Source organism: Sminthopsis crassicaudata, chromosome 5, assembly GCF_048593235.1.
Source record: "Sminthopsis crassicaudata isolate SCR6 chromosome 5, ASM4859323v1, whole genome shotgun sequence".
NCBI classification, from domain to species: Eukaryota; Metazoa; Chordata; class Mammalia; order Dasyuromorphia; family Dasyuridae; genus Sminthopsis; species Sminthopsis crassicaudata.
Genome location: NC_133621.1, coordinates 55,907,449 through 55,931,346, shown reverse-complemented (window position 1 = coordinate 55,931,346; position 23,898 = coordinate 55,907,449). Strand labels below are relative to the sequence as shown.

The 23,898-nt window shown below is 34.5% G+C and overlaps 1 long non-coding RNA gene across 2 annotated transcripts in view; it reads left to right on the top strand.

Annotated features, from left to right (window-relative positions):
* The first annotated feature begins 280 nt into the window (after nucleotides 1-280).
* The window catches only part of LOC141542423 (uncharacterized), a 123,885-nt gene continuing 100,267 nt past the window's right edge, over nucleotides 281-23,898 (top strand). For both annotated transcript variants that reach the window (XR_012482147.1, XR_012482146.1), the window contains exon 1: nucleotides 281-522. This is a non-coding gene — a long non-coding RNA (uncharacterized LOC141542423). The remainder of the gene's footprint in view (nucleotides 523-23,898) is intronic.

Sequence of the window (23,898 nt, the reverse complement as noted above, 5' to 3'; positions counted from 1 at the left end):
GGTATCCCTGGTTTTGCTCAGCATCAATTCATGTAAATTTTTTCAGGTTTTTCTAAAATCATAAAACCATAATATTCCATTATTTTCATATACTAAAATTCATTCATACATGTAGAGGGCTAGAACTCTGGAAAAGTATACTTGAAACAAAGATACTTACAGCAGGGTGTTGACTCAGTGTGACTGATGAAATAATGGTTCTCTAGGTCACACATACTTAGTGTTCTGTAATGATGTAAGCATACTGAGATATTTAAGGGCTGAGGGAACTAGAAATAGAGACATTCCATCTTTGACCATCCTCCTTGTGGTTCTCCTACCTACTTCACTACTCCACTAAGACCAAGGTTGGTCCCGAGATCCTCCAGACAGCTAGCCTGGATATTTAATTTTGGCACTCTATGTGAGACACTGAAAGAAGCACACCACATTTTGAGACTCTGGATGTAAGAACCTACAGGCAACAATTCGATGGATTTGATCATAAACTCAGTGGAGAAGTCCCTGTGACCTGGAAATAAGGTGAATACAAAAATAGACAAGCAGAAAACTTTGGTAAGGGCTAAACTAGTCACTTTCATTTTTTTTTTCTCAGCTGAAATGGGGCAAATACTAAGAAAAGAGCTTTCCCCACCCCAAAGGAAATGTGTAGAATTCATAATTAGGTTAATAAAGAAGCAAGGTTTGTTGGTAACTTGGGAGCAGATCATTAGACTCTTAAATATATTAGAATGAACACTTCCTTAGCTCTATAAGGAAGAAAAATTAGAACCAAATATGTGGAAACTAGTGGGAGAGCAATTAATTGAATATTATAATGCTAAGGGTCCTGATTCAATTCCTGAGGAAACATTCTATATATGCAACATAATACAATTGGCTTTAAGGAATCCCACAAGTTTTAAAATAAGGAAAAAGTTTCATATGGACAGCCAGACAAGGAAGTGTGAGGAGAAAGAGCAGGAAGGGAATGGTATTGACAAAGCAGCTGAAAAGCATGAAGAATTGGACAAGAAAGGAGTTAAGTACCGTGCTGGTGAACTTAAGAAGTGTAGTGCTTTTCAGCAGGGCTCCTTAGGGCATTCCCCATCTCCTGACCTTCCCTCCTCAATTTTCTCTTCCTGGGTGGAGCAAGGAGGAGAAGTTGGAGAGGCAGTAATACCATCAGCACCACCCATGCAGCAGTTTTGTCTACCCCCTAAGATCTGATTACAAAATGCATTAGTTAAAGCTAAAGAGGAAGGACATTTCTCAATATTCTATTTGAGAATAGAAGCATACTCTGTGATTTAAGAGTTTGAATTTTCAGGTCAGAAAGAAGACAATACATTCCTTTTAATATGAAAATTATCAAAGATCTGAATAAGGCTTCTACTCTTTATGGGTTTACATTGTCTTATGTTAAGATGAGAACTTGGATTATGAAATTTTAACCCTTAGTGATTGGTAATCTATAGCAAAGAGATGGTTAGGACTTGGACAAAACATGTTGTGGCTTTCTGAGTATAGTGAACTTTGTAGAATACAAGCCAAATGAAATAGGCAAGCTGGAGTTAATATAGCAATCACCTTTGATCAATTAGCACATTTCAGATTAATTACCCTATATATGAGAAAATTGTTTCTGCTGCTATTAAAGCATGGTACACCCTGGTTATGGGCCAGACTTGAAACAAAGGATTCTTACAAAGGTGCTAAGTCAATGGAATTGATAGAGATAATGGTTATCTAGTTTAGCATGGTTCGGTATGATTTAATCTTACAACAAATAATGGTTTCCTAGTGATAAACTGGTTGTTTATACTCAGTGTAAAGTATATAAGCTAGGAGCCTCAGCCAGGTAAATTCAGAGAGAGGCAGAAGCAGCAAAGACAAAGGACTGGTGGCAGGAGCTTAAGCTCTCAGAACCAAGATGAAAATTTCAATTAGATCTTCGATCTTCCTGATGGCTGGCCTGGCCTCCTGCACTTCCTCCATTGAGACCAAGGCTGGTCTGAAAGGCTCTCCAGAAAGCTGCCCAGCCCCAGGAAGGAGATAATAAAGGATTTGCACTTTAACCTGTGGCTGTTCTTGTGGTGATTACTGAACTAAAACAATAGCTGCTCCCAGAGACCTCAAGAAAAGCAAATCAAGAGAATATTACACACTCTCCCAGAAAGACAAGATAGAGGGGAAGTTTTCAAAAAAAATTAGTGCCAAGTCTAAATGAACCCTTTGCTGATTTTATGGGACGTCTGCAGACAGCTGTCATACAAACTATTGGTGAAAATGTAACACAGAAATTATGATAAGACAACTTGCTAAGGAAAATGCTAATGAGGTTTGTAAAAGAATTATACTAGGACTACACAAGGATTATCCTTTAGAAGAGATCATAAGACACAATACCACAATGGGCACAAATACCTTTTGTAGCCAGGTTATGATACAGCTAAAGATCCGAACATGGGAAGACAGGGTCCCTTTTGGCAAGGGACTTTCAGAGAGACTCACCAATGCTTTCAATGTGGTACAGTAGGGCATCTGAAAACTTAATGTCGGCATAAAAAACAGGGTAGGAGAACAAGACCCAAAACCCAAAATGCAACAAAGGCTTCAAATGAGCATCAGAATATAGATTTGTAGTAACTACATTAGTACTCTGAATATCTTAGAATCAGCCAGAGTCAGGATAAGCAAAAGTCTTTATTCTTGGTCTTTTGGGGTCGAAGTCAAGGGATTAGATACAGGAATCTCCACACCTCCTTTCTCTCTCTCCACAGCTAAAAGAATGATCTCCCTTGTTCTACTCCACCCTCTGATCTCTCTCACCCTTCTCTGTCCACACCCACAGATCTAGCCAACACAGAATAATTGATCAGGGTCATCCTCCAATAGAGTATTGTCCAATTGCTAATTAGCCTCAAGTGCTGGGTTATTTCCGTTAAGTGCATCTGCTCAGTTCTAGCCCTTTACATAGCTCAGGGAAAGGAGAAGCTGGGGACTCCAGGGCCCCAGGAAAAAAAAAACACTCAGTCTTCAAAAGTTCAATACTACAACATGATCAATCAGCTGAGAAGCAATATGGTGGAGGGAAAAGATTACAATTGAGGAGAATAGAGTTGTACACAGCTGGGACCACTGAGATATCCTCTGGAGAGGTAAAATCTGTTCCTCTGCAGCCTATGGATTCTTTGCCTCCAGGCACAGTAGGCTTGATCACTTCACCTCCTGAGAATACTTACAAAACATCGAATATCCATACACTGATTGGGAAATTGGGGAATGTGTAGATAATATCCCAATCACTAATACAGGTAGGCAATATGTGACTTATCACCCAGGAGAAGCAGTAGCTTAGCATTAGGTTTACTGAAAAACACTCCTGAGAGGCAATCTGGTGATAATTCCCCAGATTTTGACTCCTAACAAAAGAGTCCAGGAATATTCTGGACTCTGGCTATTATAGCTGACCATCCTGTGCTGACTATCTATATAAATAGCATACCATTGAAAGGGTTGGTACACATGGGTGCAGATCTTACAGTCATTAGAAGTGCTACCCCTTTGAGATGGATATTTGAAGGTGAAACAGGAACTTTTACTCCTTTTGAAGTAAATAAAGTCCCCATCAATCATGGGAAAGTGGCATCTTATAACAATTAGGATTACAATGAGTACTATGGCTTTTTAGACAGGGCTGCTGTTGAAGGCCTGTCTACTCTCTCAATTGTTCCCATTCAATGGAAAACTGATACACCAGTGTGGGTGGAACAAGTGGCCCTTTTCAAGTGAAAAAATTCAGGCTTTATCAGATATAGTACAGGAGCAACTTGAGCAAGGACACTTAAAAACCTCTAAGTCGTTGGGATTCCCCTGTATTTGTTGTAAAAAAGAAATGTGGAAAATGGGGAATGTTGACTGATTTGAGAAGAGTAAATGAACAGATGGAAACTATGGTAACTCTTCAGCCTGGACTTCCATCTCCTTCACTAAGACCAAAGCCGATCCTGAGATCCTCCAGAAATCTAGGGCAGACATCATACATCTATTCCCAAATTGATGGACATCTATTCATTTTCTAATTCTTTGACACCACAAAAAGAGCTTCAACAAGCCTTTTTGCACATGTGATTCCTTTTCATTACTTTGTTTTCCTTAGAATACAGATTCAGTTCGTGGCACTTGTGAATCAAAGGATATGGACAATTTTATGGTTCTTTGGGCATAGTTCCAAATTGATATCCATAGTGGTTGGATATATATACCAGCAATGTATTAGTGTCCCAGTTTTACCACATCAACTCCAATACTTATCATTACCTTTTCCTTGGCCAATCTCAGATTGGTACTTAATTCTGGTATTTCAAAATTGTTTTAATTTGAATTTCTCTAATCAATAGTGATTTAGAGCATTTTTTTTTTCAAATGACTATAAAATTTCATCATCTAAAAATTGTCCATATCCTTTTACCATTTTTAAGGTGGGAAATAACATGTATTTTATAAATTTGATATAATTCGTTATATATTTTATAAATAAGACCTTTATCAGAAACACTGATTATAAATATTTTCCCCAGCTTTATGCTTCACTTTTAATCTTATTTACCTTACCTTGTTTTTTTTTTGTTGTTTGTTTGTTTGTTTTTTGTGCAAAACCTTTTTTAATTTAATGTAATCAAAGTTGTTCATTTTGTGTTTTATAATGTCTAGTTCTTCTTGGGTCACAAATTCCTCTCTTTGGGCAGCAAAAATAAATAAATAAATAAATTCCTCCCTTCTCCAAAGATCTGATAGGTAAATTATTGCTTGCTCTCCTAATTTCTTTATGGTATCATCCTATATATCCAAATCATGTACCATTTTGATATTACTTTGGCATAGGGTGTGAGATGTATGCCTATACCATGCTTCTGACATATTATTTTCCAGTTTTCTTTGCAATTTTTGTGAAATAGTGAATTCTTATTCCAGAAGCTGAAGTTTGAGAGATTTGTTAAATATTAGATTAGTATAAACATTGATTATTATGCAATTTTTATCTAACCTATTCCACTATCTACCACTCTACTTCTTAGGCACTATCAAATGGTTATAATGACTGCTGCTTTATAATAAAGTTTTAGGTGAGGCCACTATCCTTTTTTTGTTTTTTCATTAATTCCCTTGATATTCTTGACCTTTTGTTCTTATGGATAAAATTTGTTATTTTTTTCTAGCTCTATAAAATATTTTTTGGCAATTTGATTGGTATGGCACTAAATAAGTCAACCAATTTAGGTATAATTGTCATTCTCATTATATTGACTGGACCTACCCATGAGCAATTGATATTTTCACAAATATTTAGATCTGACCTAATTTTTTTTGTGATAAGTGTTTTGTATTTGTGTTCATGTAGTTTGTCTTGGCAGGTGACACCCAAATATTTTATTTTGTCTACAATTATTTTAAATGGAATGCCTATTTTTATCTCTTGGTGCTGAGCTTTTGTCATTAAAATATAGAAATGTCAATGATATGTGTGGGTTTATTTTATATACTACAATTTTGCTAAAGGTCTTAATTATTTCAATTAAGTTTCTGGATGATTTTCTAGAATTCTCTGAGCATATCATCACATAATCTACAAAGATTTTTCTCCTTTATTTATCAAAGTTTTATCTCCTCATTACCTATTCTAATTCCTTCTATTCCTTTTTCTTATTGCAAAACCCAATTATTCTAGTACAATAATAATGGTGTATAATAATTATAGTGGAATATGGAATAATGGTAGTGATAATGGGCATTCTTGTTTCTCCTTTGTTCTTATTTGGAATGTGTCCAGCTTCTCTCCATTACAAATAAAAGTTGATATTGGTTTTAGATAAATGCTGTTTATTATTTTAATGAAACCTCCCTTTATCCCTATGCTCTTTAGTATTGTTTTAATAGGAATGGGTGCTATATTTTGTCAAAAGGGTTTTCTATTTAGATTATCATATGATTTCTGTTGGTTTTTTTATTGATATGGTTGATTGTGGCAATAGTTTTCCTGATATTGAAGCAGCCCTACATTCCTGTTATAAATCCCATTTGATTATTGTGTATTATCTTGCTGATAATTTGTTGTAATCTCTTTGCTAATATGTTAATTAAAACATTTTGGATCAATAGTCATTAGACAGATGCTTCTGTAGTTTTCTTTCTCTATTTTGGCTGCTCCTGGTTTAGGTATTAATACCATATTTATGTCAGAGAATGAATTTGGCAGGACTCCTTCTTTACCTGTTTTTACAATCTGTTTATATTGTATTTTAATTAATTGGTTTTTAAATGTTTGGTAGAATTTACTTGTAAATCCATCTGGTCCTGGAGACTTTTTTAATGGCTTGTTCAATTTATTTTTCAAAAATGGAATTATTTAAGTAATTTATTTCCTCCAGATAATCTGGGCAATTTATATTTTTGTAAATGGTCATCCATTTCAATTAGATTATCAGACTTGCTGGAATACAATTTGGCAATATTATTACTTTAAATTATTTTTTATTGGCAATAAATTCACCCTTTTCATTTTTGGTGCTGGCAATTTATGTTTTTTTTTTTTTCTTTCCTTTTTCTAATCAAATTGACCAAAAGTTTTATCTATTTTGTCAGTTTTTTCATAAAATTAACCCTTAGTTTTGTTAATTATTTCAATAATTTTCTTAGGTTCAATTTTATTAATTTCTTCTTTGAGTTTCAGATTTCTAATTTGGTATTTAATTGGGGGGGGTAATTTGTTCTTTTTCTAGCTTTTTTTAGTTGCATACCCAATTCATTGATCTTCTCTTTCTCTATTTTATTCATGTAACTATTGAAATTTATAAAATGCCTATAAGAATTGTTTTGGCTGCATCTCATAGGTTTTGGTATATTGTCTCATTAATGTCATTTTCTTGGATGAAATTATGGATTTTTCTGAAATTTATTCTTTGACCCACTCATTCTTTAGAATTAGATTATTTAATTTCCAGTTGATTATCCTATCTTTCTCTAGTCCCTTATTGAATATAATTTTTATTACATCATGGTCTGAGAAGAAAACATTTACTATTTCTGCTTTTCTGCATTCTATTGTAAGGTTTTTGCCCCAATACATGGTCAGTTTTTGTGTAAGTGAAATGTACTGTTGAGACAAAAATGTTTTCCTTCTGTCCCTATTCAGTTTTCTTCAGAGATATATCATATCTAAGTTTTCTAGGATTCTTTTAATCTCCCTAGTTTTTTTCTTATTTGTTTTGATGCTAGATTTATCTAATTACTAGAGGGGAAGATTGAGATGCCCCAACAATCTATTTCTTCCTATAACTGGCTTAATATCTTCTCTAAAAATTTGGATGCTCTATCACTTGGTGCATATGGTGCATATACATTTTGTATTGTTACTACTTCATTGGTTATGATACTCTTTAACAAGATGTAGTTTTCTTCCTTATCTTAAGTTAAATCTTATTTTTGCTTTTGCTTTATCTGATATCAGAATTGCTACAGCTGAAGCATAAGTTATTCTCCAGACTTTACACTTACTTTGTATTTCTCTGTTTCAAATGTATTTCTTGAACAAAATATTGTAGGACTCTATTTTTTAATCCTTTCTTTATTTTGCTTCTGTTTTATGGAACAGTTCATCTCATTCACATTCATAGTTGTGATGACTAGTTCTGTATTTTCCTCCATCTTATTGTCCCCCATGTGTATACTTTTCTTCTCTTTTTTCAAACTGTCCCTTACTTTAGTAATATGTTCTTTCTAACCCACTCTGCTCTCTATCTGCTCTCCACCTATCACCCCTCCTCCCTTCTCTTATCCCTTTTTCTTAGTGTTTCTGCTCTCCCTTTTATCCCTTTTAGTCCCTCCTTTTTCTTTCTCTTTTCTCTTCCTAATTATTTATAGAGTAAGATAAATTTCTATACTCAACTGAGTGATTAAGTTACTACCTCTCTGAGCCAAAACTGAGATTAAGCTTCAGACAATGCTCATCCCCTTCCCTTCTTTCCCTTTATTGTTATAGGTCTTTTGTGCTTCTTCATATGATCTAATTTGCCTTATCAAACCTCTTCTTTCCCCAGCACAATCCTTTCCCACCCCTTAATGTCTTTTTCTTTCATATCATTATAGACTGATATAACCACACTATCCATCCATGTGTGGACCCTCTAACTGTCCTAATAATGGATACAGTTCTCAAGAGTTACAGATATAATTTTCCCATCTACAGATATAAACAGTTTATCCTTTAAACAATATATATTTTCCCCCATTAAACTTTTTTTCTGATTCTCTTGAGTCCTGTGTTTGAAGATCAAATTTTCTGTTTAGTTCTGTTTTTTTTTTCTTAATAGAAATGATCAAAAGTATCTTACTTTAATAAAGATGCATCTCTTCCCCTGAAAGATGATACTCAGTTTCACTAAGTAGTTAATTTTTGGTTGTAATCCCAGGTCCTTTGCCTTCTAGGATATTGTATACCAGCCCCTCTGATACTTCATTATACATGTTGACAGATTCTGGATAATCCTGACTGTTGCTTCTTGATATTTGAATTATTTTTGTCTGGCAGCTTGCAGTATTTTTTCCTTGAGATTATACTTCTGGAATTGTGCAACAACATTCCTTGGGGTTTTCCTTGTGGGATCTTTTTCCAGAAGTGATTAATGGATGCTTTCAATGACTATTTCCCCCTCTTGTTCTAGTACATCAGGGCAGTTTTTCTTGATGATCTCTTGAAGAATGATATCCAGGCTGGTTTTTTTTTTTTTTTTTTTTTTTTTTTTTTGTTTGTTGGTTGGTTGGTTTGTTTTTGTTTTGTTTTGTTTTGTTTTTGTTGTTGTTGTTGTTGTTTGTTTGCTTTTTTGCTCATGGCCTTCAGGTACAATGATCATTTTAAAATTTTCTTCCCTGGATCTATTTTCCTGGTCAGTTGTTTTTCCAAGGAGGTATTTTATATTTTTTCCATTTTTTTAAGTTTGTTTAACTGAGTCTTGATGTTTCATAAAGTCATTAGCTTCTATTTACCTAGTCTAGTTTTTAAAGTGTGATTTTTTTTTCATTTTGCTTTTTTTTTCATTTGATTAATTCTGCTTTTAAAGGTGTTGATTTCGTGTGTGTGTGTGTGTGTGTGTGTGTGTGTGTATGTGTGTGTGTATGTATGTGTGTGTGTTGCACATATTTGCATTTGGCCTATTGTGTTTTTCAAGGAATTGTTTTCTTAAGTCAATTTTTCCCTTTTTTTTCCTAGCTGTTCAGTCTCTCTTGCATACATCTTGTTTATTTTCTTCTTCTTTTTTTTTTCTACATCTTTTATTTGACTTTTAAAATCTTTTATAAGCACTTCCAAGAAGCCTTTTTGGGCTTGAGATCAATTCATATAATCCTTTAAGATTTCCTCTTTGTGTATTTTGTCCTTATTTGAGTTGATGTTTTGGTCTTCCCTGTTATCATAGTAGCTTTCTTTTTTTTTTTTTTTAATTTATTTATTTAGCTTGAAGCATTTGGGGTTGTGGCTTGCCCAGAATTACACAACCAGGAAGTGTCAAGTGTCTGAGGACAGACTTGAACTCAGGTCCTCCCGACTTCAGGACTGGTGCTCTATCCGCTGTGCCACCTAGCTGTCCCCCATACTAGCTTTCTATAATAAAGGTTTTTTTTTTTTTCTGTTTCTGGCTCATTTTCTTTTCTTTTCTTCACTTTTTTGTATTTCTTCTTTTATGACTTTTTTATGCTCAAGTTCTGCTTCTGAAATAAAGAAGGCACTGTCCAAAGTTCCTGTGCATCTCTGATTCTTAGCTTTGAGCATAGGGGCCCCTTGTGCTTGATGTTTTGCTCACATCAGAGGTAGCCGTATATATTCTTTCCAGAAAAGTCTGATTTCTCAGAATTTGCCTTCTGAACTGGGACTGAAGATTTCCCCACTGATGTACTATGTTACTGAGCCAGGACAAAGGGTTTCAGTAGCTGATCTGCTATGTTTAAGAGCCTCTCATTACCTTTCCCAGTCACCATCTGAGTTGGCCTGAATACCCCTTTGATCCCTATGGGACTGAACTTTCTTTAAGTCCATCTAGAGCTGGAGAGTGGTTTCATTCCATAAGACTGTACAGAGATTTGGTTTTAAGGGGAATTTGGAGAGCTTGAGCAGCTTCCTTGCTTTGCTTCATTATCTTGGCTCCATCCCTGGAACTCCACCATCTAACACCATCTAACAATCAATAAAAGGAAGTTTACTTAATCATAGTGAGAAGGTGATATTGGATAAGATTATAGCATTAATTCAGGTATATATGGCATCTCTGACTCTGTCTTGACCTTTTTGTTCTATAAATCAAGAGCCTGAGAGAGGAGATACTTTGAACACCATGAATGGTTTAAACTTTAGAGCACTGGTTTTCTAAGTCAAAAGGCTCATATAGACATAGAGATATAAATAGTTTGGAATAGTGCCTTATAAGGAAAAACTGTCTAATTTGCATGCAATAGGAGCATATAATCTAACCTACATGGCAGAGCCTTTGTGCATATTTCTCCTTCCCTAGACCATGATTCAAAATGTATGTGGCAAAAACATCCAATTATTGTTTGGAAATTCCTTTTTTGTTTTCCACCTTATACACACAAAAAAATAGGTCTACTAGTTTGCAATAAACCTATTAGTCTCTTTTAAAATCTGACATATCAGGGATTTCCAGAAGTTTTTGTCTTAAAAAAGAGTCAGGAGTGTGGGAAGTTCACAATTGTCAAATCTTTATTCCATTCTCCATTTTTTACATTGCTTTTACTTCTTGATTTTTAAATCTGGCCTATTCTGACATACTCTGACCCATAAATGTCCAAAGTTCAATGATGAATGAGAACTGGGTGTGAATTAATAAGTGAAAGATAAATGATGAAAGAGGATGATTGTCTATATCATATAGATAAATTTACGTAGTCTCTTATAGGGAGATAACTTATCTGGATCATACTTTATAGTAGAGATTTGGCAATTTTTTTCTCAACTTGGAGAAAAAAAAAACTTGGAGTCAGACTATGCTTCAAGATTCTGGACTTGCACACAAAAATGCTTGCTGTGATATTCTTTAATATAGCACCTATAGAAATTCCATATTAAAAATGAAATTTTCTAGACATCCTAATTCAGAGATGATTTTCCAGAAGATATATTATACCTTGAATAGCTGTAGATCTCCAAAATGAGATCTTTTGAAGGATATTGGCTTAACACCAATGAAATCGGATGAAATGAATATATTGCCCAGATCCCAATATGTATTTGAATGGGCAGCCCATCAAGCTAGTAAGACAAAATATTATATATGGCAAAAGTATCCAATTACTTGTTGGGACAAATATCTCTTGAAGAGACAAGTAATTTGGCATACATTTGTGCTTTTAAATATTAAAACGGTGAAACAAAATATGGCATTCATGTTTTATGCCTAAAGTAGATTTTTTTAAAAAAAGAACTATTGTTTAAGAAAGCAAATGTGTGTACACAGTAACAAGATTATGTGATGATCAACTGTAATGGACTTGTCTGTTTTCAACAATGAGGTGATTTAAAGCAATCCCAATAGACTTGTGATGGAAAGAGAAAACTATGGAGACTAAACGTAGATTACAGCATAGTATTTTCATCTTTGATGCTGCTATTATTGTTTGTTTACTTGTTTTTTTTTTTTCCTTTTTGATTTGATTTGCTTTGTGTGGCATGATAAATGTGGAAATATGTTTAGAAGAATTTCATGTTTAACTATATTGGATTACTTGCAGTCTAGGGGAGATAGGGAGTGAAGGAAAAAAGTTTGGAACATAAAGTTTTACAAAGGTGATTGTTGAACACTATCTTTGCATGTATTTTGAAAAAGAAAAAGAAAGTAAATGTGGCTGGATTCTTTCAAAGTGGTTTTTGGGTTTTTAATCAAAATTTCTAAAAAAGTAATAGGGTAAGAAAATAAGATCTTTCCAGCCAAATAAATGAAATCCTTATTGCTACTCCCTTTGAGGGATCCTTCTTGTGTAAAATTGATATGGTTATTGCAACTTTTTGCCTCTCACACCAAAGTAAAAATAAAAATCCACAGGGCAGAGATGTGACTACATTGGAAGGCAAAGGCTGCAAGTCCATGGAGATACAGAGGGCAAAGCTGTATCACTAAATACTGGAACTTTGTCTGCCATGGATTTCTACATGTGTATAATTTATTTTTGATACTTTGGAAATCCTATTTGGAGTTTTTCTTTGGATACAGTCCAATGAACAACAAAACCAACTACCCAAAAAATACATTCTATGATAAATTTTTAAGCAAAACTACCTAAAAGATTAGATGTGACATTAATGTCAAATCCCTTGGGGAGAAGAAGGAAAAAATAGGGACTGGGTATATTATTTCATAGATTTAGTAAACTGGGTAAAGAAAATTCCCATTATCAATGTAAATAGGCATTTTTTCAGCAGCTTATAATAGAATTAATATATTTAAGCTTTCTTTTTGTATCATATATTTCTCTGGGAATCTGAAAATTCCTAGGGATCCCTTCTCAAAACAAGAGTTATATATGCATAAAATAAATGGGATGGAAAAATATACATTGAAAGTTATCAAAATATTCAAAGAAAAAAACCCACAGATTCGAGAAAAAGGACTTTTGTTTTATGCAACTTTCAAGATTGATATTGTGATTTACCCAGAGTCATATGTTCAGTATATGTCAGCTTCTTCATGCATTATAATTTTATTCTTAAGGAGGTCTTCCCTCCTGATATATAGGTCCCCCTATTCACTTCAGTGAATGCAGTTAAAGTCACCCAAATCCATTTTTTCTTGCAAAATGAAAATAACTAGCATTTCATATTTTTTTAAAGAATAATACCAATAAATTAATCAAATATACTAACAGTTCAAATAGACAAGGTATAATAAAAAGAAGCAAAATCATGATTTTGTCAAGGCTTTTGACAATAAGTTGGCAAATCAGTCTTGACTATTTTTGGGAGTATGAACAACTGGCTTGTGTGCTATCACTGACTTGAAATTAATGTGGTGGTAATTTGTATAATGTCATATACAAATTCTGCTGAGGCTTTTGTGAACATGCACCCCTTACTTTTCTAGGTGGGTAAAATAGTATGGAAGATAAAACTCTAAGTTATTCTCTAAAATTAGAAAATTGTCCTTCTAGAGATGGAATAAAATTGTCTATCTCTGTAGTAAAATATTTTGTTTTGTTCCATTTTACACTCAAAAAAAATATCGAGGACCCTAAAGAACCCACATCTATCAATGTTAAAAACAAATTAGAAATCAAAACATCACAGTAATACTAAGATTAAATGATACTCTAGCCAGTATTTATTAAGGACATAATTTGTACCCAGGTCCTCCTGAATTCAGAGCAGGTTTTCTATACACTATAAGCATGTTTGCTGTCCCTGTGGAGAATATTCAGGAAATAAAGTAAGTCCAGAAGCAGTGGAGGAAGACCTAGAGAAAAGGGGGAATTGAAGGACTGGGGATTGTGGCAAACACAAAGCACAATTGTAAGAAAGGTAATACAATGGGAAAAGTGAAAAGACAAGCTTGCTTTCAGAGTATGGAGTTTTCAGAGTTCAAATTCTTGGAGGAAGAGCTATGTCATTGATGGTGAAGTTGAAGAAATGTTGTCTAAGTTAGAGGAAGATCAAAAATTCATGGGAATTGAATTTTATAAACCGAGAGGCCATGATGCTACCACATTTTTATGGTAGTCATTGAACGAGAACAGGGATTGGGATTAGAAGGAAGATTTTGGGAGAAGCAATAATATCACTGAGGAAGGGGAAAGATTCACCTCAAGCATTGTAAGTAATAGCAACAGAACCTAGGCAGGATGATATAAGATAACTTGTACTACTGAGAAAGAAAGATTGCTAAATGAAGGTAGTAGTGAAATGATCCAGACAGAAGTAATGGGGGGGAGCAATGAGTATGTTAACTTCTCCCTAGCTTTTTGGGACAGAAGATGGTCCATATCCATGGCATCTTTGAGGTGTAGTTCCTTCACTACACTGCAACAAGAGAGAGAGAGGAAAACTATTAAGAATAGCTGAAAGGGATCTGAAATAAATGGAGGCCTCTCTTCATAGTGGTATTTCCAAACCATCTCTTCTACTCAGATCTCAAACTCTATTTAAGGCCATTATTTCTCTAGGCAGATAAGTTCATTACTCTAGTAACTGAAAATTTTAAGGCTGTTCTTTTGTCTCCTTTCTTCTGTATATCAAAAAGCCCTCTGTTTTAACCTAATCTCTCTTCTTTTGATCTAATTTCAAAGAATGTGGTAGCCTTTCCCTTCTTAAGGCTAATCTTTGCTTCCATTCCATTATCTGGAAACTTGTTTTATTGAGCATTTCCTTCCTCTCTCTCTAATCTTCAAGCCGATTCTTTTCCCACTGTCTACATAATGCTAAGTTTTCTGTCATTAAAAACAAAAGCAACTTCCCTCAATTCTGCCTCATCTTCAACACCAAGTTATCCTATCCATTGAGAAACCACAAGAATAACTACACAAATGCAAGGTAACTAAGGAGCATAATTTATACCATATGTTTGTTTCGCTTTTTAAAGCATTTCAAAGTAACTAGTGATGGAGTGGAGATAACTGATGAACAACCCATTTGTTCCATTAGTGTCCTTGAGATATAATGTGAATGCAGAGAAGATCCCCAGACTATTGGAAACATGCCTCTGGTGAACCTTGGGTATGACATGGTCAAGAATCACACAAGATAAGAAAGCATGGATGGCTGAGGTTTAAATCACTGAAGGAACAAACTCATTGTTGAGATACCAGATCCATTAGATTATTAAATCCTGCTTCATGTTGCTGTGCCATCCCCCTTCCCCAAACATCTAATAACCAGTATTCTGGTGATTAACCTTTAGAGTTTAGCAGTCACATAGCACATAAGGAATCAATATGGCTGTTCAAAGAAAAATGAAGCCATGCTTGACTCCATTCTAGAAAGGGGAAGGTGAACCTAGCCTATCATTGTATCTGGAAATATGAAAATGAGAGAGAATCATTTGAAATTTTACAGGCTTGTATTTAGGACAAATGAAAAAGGAACTATTACTTCTCAAATTTCTGATCTCACAGTAATCACTACCAAAATTGTTTCCAGAAAATTGATGTTTTGAAACCTTTTAAGGTCAGTGATAGACTCATAGATTTAGAGCTGGAAAATAGGCCATCAAGTCATCTCCGAATTGACACCAAGAGAAATTAAATGTTTTGTCCATGACTTAGAATGCCATATGGCAATGCCATGATAACATATGATTTGGGGTCCTTCTGACTTCAAGTACTGTGCTAGGATATCCTGATGAAGAAAGAATACTCTGCTGGAGGGACCAGGATCCTGCGAAGTTCAATTATTCTTGAATTTTTATTTTTAAGGAGAGTTTTATTGTGACCAGTATAGCTATATGGTAAGATCTATACTTTATCAGTACCAGTTGCCATCTTTGTGATTGAAAGTGTAGAGACTAAATTCATGGTGATCAATTAGAAAGTAGTTATTTAAATGAGATATGATGAAAGCTTAAACTCAGAGAGTTGGCCACGTAAATAGACATGTAAGTAGATAGGAGACAAATGAGAGATGTTATAAATGTCAAATTGATAAGACTTGGCAACTGATACAATATAATTCAATGTTCTTCTGTTGGATAAGAAACTGTGAAATCATATACCAAATAACATAAATCACAATTGGGATAGAGATGAGAAGAGTAATATACTTAAAAAAGTAAACAACAATCATCACAATCTTTTGCATTATCTACCCTGCCTTCAATGAAACCTAAGGAAAGAATTCCTGGACATAGTTTAAGAGAGATAAAGATTATAACATGTTTCAAATATGAGGCAAGATCATTCTTATATTCAGTTTTGTATTATCTAGATGGGTCTTTGTATGAAACTAAGGGAATTAGAAAGTAATTAGGTGAATTGTTTTGTCAAAATAGGAATCAAATTGTGATTCCCACTAAACATAAGTAAGGCACAAAAAAAGGAATAATTGATGTGAGACACTTGAATTTCTACAATCCCCATCAGAAATACATATGACTAGACATTCAAAGACTTGTGGTTGACAGAATGAGATAATAGATCTGCATGGTACATGGTAAACCTTTAAAAATTACATAATGAATATAATGATTATTGTTATTATTATCCTTCATTTTAGATCTATCTTTTTAATCTTTCAGATTTATTGAAAATAATAAGTGTAATCTTCATTACAAATTCTTTTAGTTCTATACTAGATTAATAAATTGGTTATGATACAATGTTAAACTTTCTTCATGTGAAAATATGTTTCATGTACATAAAACATATAGAAATAAGTATATAGATATGTTTATAGAATCTAGCCTGATTATCTTAGCTATTTTTTCATCTTTCAAACTTTTTAGACACCATTAAATGTGTGTTCATGATTTTTTTCTACAGAAAATATAGCTTTCATGGGCAGTTCTTTGATTTCCACTGGAAAATTTAACCTACATGATTTAAATGGCCAAAAAAATCATGAGAGAGTCTAGATCAAGATAAAAATTTGGGCTAAGAAGGTTGAAGTATTATGTAATATTGGATAATTTTATCTGATTTAAACTGTAATCTTGAAAAGTTATGCCTGGAGCCTTTCAGCACTTGTGAAATGGGATGAATGATCATGTGTGATTCTTTGTACATAATGTCTTATTATTGAAATGCAATGGGACTTAAAAATAGAACCAGTGATGGAGTACAGGAAGTACATTTGTTGGACTTGGTAAACATAAGAATTAGCTCACAGACAGCTAATCAGAAAAGTCAGATTATCTACATAGCTCAGAGTCTATTTGTAATAAAAACATTGAATTGAATTGGTTTCATTCCACCCCAAATAGCTATATATTGGACAGAATCCTAGATGTGGAGTCAAGAAAGACTTCAAATCCCATCTTGGCTATTTATCAGATTTATGACCATTGACAGGTCAGTTAACACACCTGATCTTAGTTTCTTCATCTATAACATCAGTATAGTGGGTGATAATCAGTTCATATAGTTGTTAAGACAATCAACTAATATTATGTATGGACAACACTCTGCAGTCATGAAAGCACTTTAGAAATTTGCTGTTTATTACATATATTGTTCAGGAAGATTTTTTTCCCCAAAAACTATTCTAAACTATGTTTTATTCTTGTTATGACAATGAAACCTGTTATTTCCTCAATAAAGAATTACATCTGTGAGGAAGATTCTTCTGTCAATGAAAATTGACATCTTCATTGACACAATCTTAATTGTCTAGGTCAGTGCTTTTTGATGCTGCTGTTCAGTGGTTTCAGTCATGTATGACTCTTTTTTTACTTTATTTGGGGTTTTCTTGGCCTTGAGTTTTGGATAGAGGATAAAGAATTTGCCTAGTCATACAATTGACTGACAAATGTCAGATAGAACAATTATTAATATCATTTACTATAAGTCAGTAATTGTCCTAAGTTCTGGAAATATAAATAAGCCCATTTTTTAGTCGTGACCAACTCTTTATGACCATACTTGGGGTTTTCTTGACAAGGATTTTGAAGCAATTTATCATTTCCTTCTTTAGCTTACTTTATACAGATGTCAGAATAAGGTTAAGTGACTTGGCCAGGGTCATAAAGCTAGTAAATTCTAAGGCCAAATTTAAATTCTGGAAGATGTCTTCCTAAATCCAAACTTAGGGTTCTTTTCGCTGTTCCACCTAGCATCCCTGGGGATATATATATAAAAGTCCTAAAATATACCTATCCATAAGTACTTTATATTCTAATGGGGACATGACATGGAACTATATATAAAAAGGAGCTGGAAATCATACGATTGTTGAGGAAGGGCCAAAAAGGAAATGTCTGTAAAGACAAGGGTAGAGTTAGGAGTGAAGGAAGAACAATGAGGAAAACTAATGAAATGATGGTCTGGTCCAGAGCTCACTAAATGAATGTTCTTTAGGTTGGATGTACCTCCAGGGTAAGAAGGCCTCTATCATAACATAGATTTTTGAAAAGAAGGATTCAAGGGCAAGCAGTGTTGGTCATGTCACAGTTATATTTCCATTACTCTTAGTCATGTAGTCACAACTTATTCAGGATTTATACAAAACAAAATCCTCAAAGGGAACACATTCCATCTTCTTGTTAAGAAGAAAGTTGTTTTGGTGACAAGATAGAGGAGCTCAATACATCAAGTCTTCACTGGGAATCATAATTTAGCTTTCTGAGAAGAGAATGATTATTTGAGGTGGGCTCTCTATTTTGAAGTAAGCCTTCACCCAATTTAAATCCTCTGGACTCCATCCAAAGACCATCCTAAATAATACAAAAGTTGCTAAAGGAAGACTTTCCCCTTTCCTCATAATCTTTTTTCTAAACTATATCCAATAATTTTTCCCCTCAGGTTTTATTGAAGATAGGGTGTATAATTTGAAAGACTGTAATGGTGACTCTTGTAAATAAAAGAAAGAGGACTTCAATCTTCCCCTTCTCTATTCCAATTGTGATTTATATAATTGGGGATGGGGAATATCAGATTCCATAGTAAGATCTTTCCCCAGTTACATAAGAGCAATGTTTTATAGGAAACACTATTAATGTGATCAGGATCTCTTTGTTCACATTAAAAAAACAAAACAAAACAAAACAAAACAAAAAAAAAAAAAACATCTTTTCAATGAAGCATTAGTATGAACAAAGTTCAATAAAGTAGTCGTGTACTTTTGAATACTTTTGAAAAGTATTTTATTTTTAATCCATTTCTGGTGAACATGGTAGTCCAGTCTAAGGTACATTAGCAGCTTGAATGTGTTGTTTTAGATGTTAAGATGTTCATAAAGACCAAATCAGTTCTAGGGATTCGCCCCTCTAGGATTGGCTTGGGGTTCCATGGAAATGGAGTGAAATCTATAGTTGGACATCAAAATTTGGCCTTCTTGGATTTCTTTTTGTAGAGGAATCTTGATGATACTTTATTACCAATTTAGGAGAATAGATTCCCTCTCCATTCTGCTTTCACATATGATTCCTATTTCATTCAATGATTTGAAACATTTCAACTGCAGGATAGCCTTAACCTAGATTATTTTTTAAGTGGCTACATAAACTACACTAACTGCCTTCAAGCATTCAGTGGGCTTTATGGGAATGAAACCGAATAAATGAAAATAGGATTATTAGTGGAGGGACTGTTCTTATAATACACTATACATAATATGAGGGATATAAGCAGAAAGGAAGGAAAAGAAAGAGTATTTGGGCTGGGGATAAAGTTATAGGAGATGACTGTTTGTGAAGTTAGAAGCTTAATCTTCCAGTTTCCCAAATGGAATGAATCATGTATCGGTTAGGTTTAAACTTATTAGAAGGAAGTTTCAAACCAGAATAAGGAAATGAAGGGGGAATTGTAGTGGTGAATTAATCTTGTTCATTTCTTGAAGTAAAATCAGAGTGACATTTTTTGAGGGATGACACAAATTCACTCACTTGTTTTTTGTCTCTCTCTTTTGAGGTAGCTAGATGGTGTGTTAGATAGAACAGTGGGCTAGGAGTATAGAATACCTGAGTTCAAATGTGGTCTCAGACATAAGTAGCTATGTGATCCTGCATAAGTCACACAACTTCCTTTTTCCTCAGTTTTCACAACTATGAAATGGAAAAAATAACACCATATAAAAATTGTTGTGAGGATGAACGATAAAGTGCTTTGCATGGTACCTGACACATGATAGGGACAACGTGAATAATAATTCCCCTTCCCTCAGTCTCTCTCTCCCACTTTTTCTGTTTCTTTCCTTATGGGTTGCTCCTATTTCCTTTATATCTCTCCTATATTCGCTGTCTGCCTGTCACTCTTCCTTTCCTTTCTTTTCCTGCTCTCTTTCTTTCACCTCTTCCTTCTATCCTCCCTCCAAACTTTTTTCCCTCACATGACACAAAATACTTACTTTTTAAATATGTAGTAACTACCTGTGGGATACCCCCCCCCAAAAAAAAAGAGTTACTTAGCACTAGTACTAGTATTTTCCTCTTATGACAGTTGAAGGCATATCACACTATTTGTTTTACAGTTGTTGTCTGGTCTGTGGAATAGTCATCAAATGGGAATTCCACTGAAATTTCTAGTCTGGCCTTAACCTAAGTAGCATGTGATTCTATAGTTGAATGGCATATAGATATATTTGTGATTCTACTTCCTTCACTTTGGGGAAGGATCAGATTTCCAAATTTCATAATTTACATTTTTCTCATAGCCTAGTTTTCTCATTGAAGGAAAATAAAATTTGCTTGTAGTGAACTACAGCCCAGCAATTGAAGAAGTTAGTTCTTAAATTATGAGATCTGATACATTGAGTGTTATTGTCCCACTGAGATTCCTTGCACTGGATATATTTATGTTTTGACTCATCTTCCTAAAATGAGGTTGTATGTATGATATGATATTCTCACAGAGTTTCCTCAATTACAATTAACAGTCCCTAGTTTAAAGGAAAGGATATTGGGGCAAAATGAGGGTAACTTTCCCCCCAAAGGGATTAAACTAATGCTTTGAGCTACTTAGTGCCATCCACTAATTAGAGGAGTTAGGTATAAGAAAGACCTGACAAAATATTGTAAACATTACTGTAGTGGGATTGAATTAAAAAAAATTCAGATTATGAGCTGTATCATCCTTAGTAAACAAATGAAAAAATCAAGCAGAGGTGTTAAATGATTTGTCAAATGACACTCAGCAATCTAAATTAACTTTACCCTTGAGCCATGGGGGAATGAAAGAGGGGGAGGTTGTGCCATTTTTGACACATTGTTTGCATAATGCCTCAAGATTCCCTTCATTAATAATTCTCAGAATTGATAAAGAGATACTGAAATTAATAAAGAAATGCTAGAGAAAATTAAACATTTATAGAAGGGTAACATAAGGGAGGAGAGAGAGTGGGGAAAATAAAGAAAGAGGAAGACAAACACAAAGGGAAGGATAAAAATAATGAAATGGGGGTAATCAGTGGAGCTCATCTAATGTATTGAAATGGGATGTTCCATTGTGCTGAGACTGTAGGTTGACCCTGTGCTATGGGCCTTTGTTTAAGAGTATAAGTGATTTTCTTAGGATCTCTGTCAACAAAGACTGATTGGCCCCTGAGGCAGAAAGAACTACCCACTCAATGGAGATGAAAAGAAACAGTAAAAGTGGAAACTCTGGGACTTGAGGCTTTGTACTATAAGAGTAGTCTTGGACTTGCTGGCAGATTTTTCTTTTTGCTAAGGCAATTGGGGTTAAGTGACTTCCCTAGGCTACACAGGGTCACACACCTGGGAAGTGTTTTAAGTGTCTGAGGTCAGATTTGAACTCAGGTCCTCTTGACTTTAGGGCTGGTTCTCTATCCCTTGTAGATGGCAGATTTCTTGAGAGTTTCAGAGGCAGAAAGTTCCTTGTTGTTGACTGGCAGCAAGGTGTGCTTCTTGTGTCCATATCCCTCTCAGGTAAGGTTGAGCTATTCCCTGGTTGGACAGGAAACTTGACCTTCAGATGTTCTTAGGATGGCATATACCAAGATCAAGTTAAAATATGACCTTCAGTTCCATAGGTCTCCTGTGAGTCTTTTTTCTCAACTTAGAGAGCATGTGAAGGGTGATACATTACTATTTAAGTATTCCTTCTGTGCACTTATAAGTCTTTTGAATTTTAAGCATTTCTTTTGTGATAGGCAATAAAACACACATATCAAATAGCTACTATTTTGTATATTAAGGACTATTAGGAAAACCCCTAAAATGAGTTAGCTTTAAGAGCATTTTCATGGGAACTAAGAATGAACTGAAAAGATTTATCCCTGTTTTTTAGAAAACATTCTGATAGGCATCCATAAACAATGTTTCTTTCATGTTCCCCTATGTCCCCCAAGAGATAAATTGCAGTTAATATGGATTGATTCTGGAAGTCGGTCTGGAGTTAAGAAATGGAAATACTTCTTCCTGAAACAACAGAAAGGAGGGCAATATCACTGGTTCAAAAAGTTAGGAACTAAGATGTAAGAACTGGAAAGATAGGAAGATGGGAGGTTATGAAGATTTTGAATGTCAAATAACATTTTGTACCCGATCCTAGAAGTTAAAGAAAACTGGAGTTTATTAATTGGGGTGGAGAGGATTTGACATGGTCAGATTTGCATTTCATGAAAATCCCTTAAGTAACTGAAAGAAAAAATGAAATGGAGTAGGGAGAGACAAAGCAAGCCAGCACACTGGCAGATTATTGCAATAATCCAGGCATGAACTGATAAGACCCTGGATTAGAGTGGAAACAATGTCAAACATAGAAGGGGTATATAGGAGAGATATCACAAAGATAAAATCAATAGGGAAGACAACAGATTAGATATGAGAGAGATTGAACATAAGTGAAAGAGTGGGGATGATAGAGGAATAATCTGATAAAGGGAACAGGATGGGATGGAATGAAATCACTTAAATAGAGGGATTAGAATTGATAAGGAAAAAGTCACTTGATCATGAGATAGACTTGAAGGGGGACAAAATGGCAGAAGACAGCACCTGGGTGATAGCCAACATGAAAGAAAAGAAAATGGGGACTTCATGGTGAATGACCTCAAGTTTTTTTCTGTAATATGAAGGAAGGTTCTTAGATACAAAAGGATATGAGAAAGAGTCATGGGAAGTTTAAGGAGGGATGAAAAGGTTTGGAAGAAGCATTGTGGAGAGTGGGATACTGAGTTGATAAGGTAGTTATAATAGGATTCCCTTGTAGCTATGAGGACCAAGTTAGGGTTGTGTAAAATAAACTGGTAATGGACTTAGGTGGAAGATTCAGGGGAGAGACATCTTGTTTGGGACTGTTAATAATTCAGAGTCTATCTTTCAAGGAGAAAAAGCAACACATGGTCAAACAACTGTTACAATTTTCTCTCTCACCTTTCCTCAAATATTAGTAAAGACAGATTAGGACTTTATACTCAAAAGGACAACAATAATTTGCCCTACCTGTCTGTTACCTAACCTGCTTCTGTAGCTATACTTCCTCCCTCCACTTTGTGGGGATTTGACCCAACAAGTATGAATAATGCAATCTCACAACCTAAACAGATGCAACCACAGAAAACTCATAAAAGAAACTTCTCTCCAACAAAATTCTTAGGTCTATCAAAATATTGTTAATGAAAATGTCTGCCTTACACACACACTGAGCATCCCCATCCCCTCTTGGTCCAGCTGAAATCTCCTCTTTGTATTTTATCCATTAGAAAGTGAACTTCTTTCAAGCGGAGATTGTCTTGCTTTTCTGTTGGCATCCATAGCATTTACCATAGGGTAATAGTAAATTCTTAATAAATGTCTTTCCATTCATTCCTTCATTCATCTACTATGATTTAATGTTGAGGAAATCAATGAAGTCATCATTCAATGTAATGGAATGAAAGCTTTTCCTTCCTGCCAGAGTAAATTTTCACACCAGGCCATAAATGAGGACAACTTGAATCTTCTCATCAATCTATGCCATAATATGTCCTTATTCATGGATGTTAAAGAATCTTGCTTCAAGCCAGAAGGATTTATCCTACTTTCTCAATGATGGCAGCCCCTACCCCCCTTTCCCCATCTTTCCTAGCTATTGTTTTAACTTGCTGAATTCTGCCAAGAAAAATTCATTTTCCTCTTGAAAAATGATATCTGATTAAATGCCAAATGACACTAGGGTTCCAAAACTAATATTTCATTTTGTTGCTGGTCAACATTTTATTGCTCTTATCATATGTTTTTACTTGATCACTACCTCACTATATAGCAACTTAAGAAA